This window comes from Lolium rigidum, chromosome 1 (assembly GCF_022539505.1).
Source record: "Lolium rigidum isolate FL_2022 chromosome 1, APGP_CSIRO_Lrig_0.1, whole genome shotgun sequence".
NCBI lineage: Eukaryota > Viridiplantae > Streptophyta > Magnoliopsida > Poales > Poaceae > Lolium > Lolium rigidum.
The window spans coordinates 25,466,073-25,471,459 of NC_061508.1; positions in this window are offsets into that span (position 1 = coordinate 25,466,073).

Here is a 5,387-nt window from a genome sequence, read left to right on the forward strand (position 1 = left end):
ATGTGCCGGTATTTATTGTTTTCTCCTCTTCCTACTTTATACACTTGTATTACGAAAATGTTAGTCGTACGCAATCTATTGCTCACATTATTATTAGGAACTGTTGTACGGTATACTTGGTTTTGTTGGGACATTGTTCCTTCCATTTTCGTGCAGCAGGTTTATCTACTTGTAAGAGGTATAAAATGTATGAGAACGTCATAAGAGGTACTTCTAGTACTCACCACTAAAAATATACCTAATCACAGGAGTTCCGTTGGTTAGTACATTTTCCTTAGTGGCGACACTCGTGCGCCCATTGGTGGGGTGGTTTAACCATTGACTGGCAAGTGAAAATTGCATGTTAGCTTGGCTTCACTTTCTTTCCTCCTCTTTCGGACACGACAAGCAGTTCATGGGCCTCCTCCAGTCTGATTTGATGGTCGTCCAGGGGTCAGATGGATTAAAGTGTTGTATCATCGAGGTGATGTGCTTCCAAAAGTTATGGAAAATTGAGGTGATGCTTTTCAAGGGATGGGGTTATGTGGGTCGTATCGTTGTTAGCACAACTAGCAATGTGGCCCTCGCAAATGCAAGGGTGTCATCTTTAACATGTTGAATGTGTTTGAAATTAATGTGGGCTATTGACACCGTACCATACTTTAATTGATCTAGCTACATTAAGACAATGATAAGCCTATAGGCCCATGTACTATGAATGTGTAGGAATCGTGAATTTACCAATTCAGATTTTGTAAGAGAATGCCCTCGCATTTGCCCTTGTAGTATGTAGTGTGATTATTTTTTCGTTCTACATTATTATCTATTAATTTAACTAAATATCAGATCGAGCAGGAGACTTTTTACATAATTAAGACATATATAGGTATTTTTTATGTTTTAACATTGTGCATGTGCTTTTTATAACTCAAATGACAACATGGCATGCTTATTTGAAAGAAATTATGATTCCAAAAATGGTAGTGTCCTTTTTTTCGTTTCACATTATTATCTATCTATGTACGAAAATATCGGATCGACGGCAGACCTTTTACATAATAAAGAAGCATATAGGTTTTTGTGTTTTAACACCTGGCGTGTGCTTTTTCTAACTCAAATGGTAACCTGGCGTGCTTATTTGAAAATGGAACCGTGAATTATGAAAATACATGTAATTATTGATATTTACATATTTGTAGGTATGATGTTTGTTAAAATATTTCAAGCAAGTGGCTCAAAATCCTATTTTATTGAGAATGTTAATGTGAGGATCTGCCCATCAATATCAGACAGGAAAATATGTATACAACTGCTTCAAATGCCATACTTCGATAATGAATAGCGCAAGCAAATAAGCAGCTATTAGTTGGGTGGAATGCTTTTTCAAAGTTCCTGCATTAGTTAGGTACTCCTGACCTCCGATCTTTCAATTAAAAGTTTGTGTTACAGTGGTGACCAGTGAACTTTTCTGAAAGCATTAGACATATCTAAGCTTTGTCTGAACATCCCATAATCAACACGGAGGGAACCAATCATTGATTTTATATAGCTTGCATAAAACTACGACTTCATATATCATATAATTCAGTTTAGACCATAGTATAGACAACATAATTTTGTGAACCATCCCTATTATCACAGTCCTACTTTACTAAATTTCATATGGTTTGGATAATCTAGAATGCAAAACATGCAACATTTCAAAATGTTTTTTACCGACCAATGTGACTATGCTAGCTTATTTGTATGGAGAAACTTGAAATACCAAAAGGAGCAAATGATCAACTGCATGCATGGAGAAATAATTTATGCAGAAGCCGGGTTTATTGCTCAAAGTAATAAAATGCCCAAATCAAAAATGGAGGAAATAAAATCCAAGTTCTCTTCCCCCACGACTAGTCGAGCTACAATTATTTACATACACCAGGTGGGGTACTGCTCATTCAATGTCGTTTCGTTGAGATGGACCATGTACTCCATGTAGTGCATCTACATGTCCCCCGATGGCTCCTTGAAGGTGCAGCAGGCGACCCACTACAACCTGACGTAGGGCATCACCTTGATAAGCATGGCGCCGATGGAGAGGAACACCATGTTGGTCAGCCTGGCCCCGTGCATGCCCACCATCACGTCTATCGAGTTCACCAGTCGGGAAAACATGGACATGTCTGTGTTGATCTCCGCCTTTCCCACCCTCACATCAAACCCCATGATCATGGCAATGTTCGCCATTGCACACTCGTTCGAACGCGCATTAGTTTGGGCAATGACCGGGAGCTGCGGCCAGCAACAGACGTCCCACTTGTCGCCGCTCTAGCCCCAACACACCTCAGGGCATTGCAGGGAAGTCCGGAAAATCTCGAAGGCATATTGGACCCGTCCGCGCCTAGCTCCTTCTGGAGCTTCGGCCTTTGCAATGTTGATGTGTCAATCACATACTAATCAAGATCCACAGTTTTCATGGAATCACTTTAGAGCTCAGAAAGCCAGCTATATATTGGGCGTTTTTTGTTGTTGTTAATGATGGTATCCAAACATATCCGTGAGTCGGCAGTTCAAGAAGGGGTAGATCGATGTTATGGAGGAGGGTATTGAGAGATCGAGCAAGAAGATATATTCCTAGTTTTTTTACATGAGCTAAAGCCACGATTGTACATGAAAAGTAGTATGTTACGTGTTGTACCACTAATCTTTCTATTCTTAATAGGTGATCTCATTTCTCTTCACATGCAGCCTATCCACCTCATCAAACATCTTTGACCAATCCTAACTTGCCAAGTCATGCAAGCCTTAGGCTGGTGCTAGTGGAGGCGTGAGCACGGGCGGTACCGCCCGCTGCCGGGCGAGAGACGGGCGGGAGCGAGGCGAGACGAGAGCGGGAGGCGCTGGGGCTGGCGCCGGGCGGTACCGCCCGCTGCCGCCCGGCTACCGCCCGCGTTGGGGGCGACAGCGAGGCGAGAGAGGGGCGATAGCGGTGCTAGTGGGAGCGGTAGGGAGGCGGTAGGAAGGAGAGAGAAGTGAGAGCTGGCACTATAGCCCCGTGCACTGGCACCGTGGGGTGAGAGTGGGGTGAGAGTGAGGGTAAAAACTGACGTGGCGAGGCGATAGTGGGGTGATGCATTGGCACCAGCCTTAGACCATCATTCACCATGCATGCAGCTATGCCACTTAAGCAGACCCACCATATCAGCCATCCCATGCCCACAGCATCGATTTTTTAGGTAAGTCCATATTATTGCTTTTCAGTCTCGAAAGATCACGTTCTGTTCAGCTGCCCATTCTACACCCAAGCCCATGAATATTTCTCATCTCCACTGAATGCACTTTTATCCACCGATTAGCACAACGCTCAGTCTTCCATCTCCCAATCAATGTCCACAACAGAACGTGATCTCTTGGCTTCCAGACGCGTCCATTCGATCCGCCTTCCTCGCCACCATTGTCCCCTCATCTCCCCCACTAAGGAGTCCATCGGTTGATTTAATCCATCCCGCAACTGCACAGTAACTCTAGAGCTTTCCTCTGCAGTCGAGGCCTCTCCGGTGTCCTCTCCGCCGGATTAGCCGGCCGGAGCTGGTCATGGAGTAGCGCCAGATTAGGATCTAGTAGTTTTAGAGTTTGTTTCCTGTCCTTTATGGCGTTTTGGGGTAGGTCACCGGATCTCATCGGCCGGATCGGGTGCGCTCTCTGCTTCATCTTCTCCGTCGGTCCGCTCTGGTGGCAGGAGCGGTCACTTGCGAAGGATCTGGAGCGGGACATCTCCAACAATAAGGCCGTCTTTTTCTTCTTTTGGAGGCTCGTCGACTTGGCGCTTTCCCGCGGCGCTGATCGCTTGCTGGTGAATCCTTTTATCAAGCTTTGGTGGTCAAAGCTCGATGGACTTGGCGGATCCGGTATGGCCTTCTTCAATAAGCGGTTTCACCATCCACCCTGCCTTCTTCTTGGTGGTGCAGTCTTGAGTTCTCTCCTCTTGGCCGGCCGAGGCGGCGAGGGAGAGGTTGGGGAACCGGCTGCTACTCGTCCGGTTGAGGCTGGATCATCAGCTGCTAATCGGAGCTCATCACATGGATGACATATTTGTCACCATGATATGCGGTTGTCGCCGCTCAAGTCGCCATCATAAAGGCGCGTACCTAACCTCCAAGTCGGAGGCCCATGATGGAGTTTCTCATCGGCGAATCACTCCTCCTAGCAATCAAGTGGTGCGTCCCCGATTGCTGGTAGCAGGAGGCCGGGTGAGGAGCTCCAACGACATCGACATCGACGGCGGTGGAGAAGACGCTGCACTCGATCGCGTTTTTCTTTTTTTGGCAGGGTCTTTTCTGTTAAATCCTGAGGACCAGTTTGTAATCTTTTTCTTTAAGGGTCCTTTGTGTAATATGTACCCACCGTCTCTTTTATTATAATGCAGCATCGGGGGTCCTCCAGACCCCAACCTTTGTGCAAAAAAAAAAAAAAAAAAAAAAAAAAAAATCCATCCCGCATGTGCTGATCAGAGATAGTCACGGGCTCACGGCAGACGGGCAGATCTACCGCTGCCTTATTGCTACAGGTTTAGTAGGGATCAGCGAGCTGCTCGACATAGGAGCGATCGCCGATCGGCACTACGACGGCAGCAGCAGCAGCGCTGACCGCACGCAGGTACGCATGGCGGGGAAAGATGACCAAGCTCACAGGCCCTCGTGTCTCTTCTCTCTACATGCCCGATATGGTTCCCTGAATTCTCACCAACGCTTTCCGGTGGGCAGGTTCTTGGGATCTCTAAACTCCGGCCACTTACGTACATTCTCCCCGTTCCTTTGTGTTTATGCTTGGAAATCATACATCTCATTGGATTGTGCTCATATAAATTAACGTGTCTATGTTGTTGCCTTCACATCTATTAATTGGTTCTCAGAAATCATTTGGGTTTAGAGGTTGCTATGTTGGTCAGGTCCCAGGTTCATCTCAAACAACTTATTCTTGCTACGTACACTGACTATATTTTGGTCTTTGCGACTTTGCAGCTTTGTTATTAAGTCCTTCTGTTCCAGTACTAAATTTCTCTTTTACATTCTTAGGATTAGGACGACGTACTGCCATGCATTTGCAAAAATGATAGATGTGTGTTTTCAGATGGCTACATGTTAATCGTAGTTAATGCAACAAATCAATACAAATTCTGCAGGGCCACATATTTTATATCTACTCCAGGAGTAGACACGAAGATGAAGTACCAGGTCATCGAGATGTTTATTTTGTTTACAACCGTATATCAACCCATCTGAAGACCTTTAAGGCACCATTGGTCCCATCTCCATTTGTGGTATTGTTCGGTCAATCTTAACCATATCAATCCAATGTATATTGCTTGCTCCTTTGGTTGGCTATGCAGGCTACATCAGAGATCTCATATCCAATGATGATAT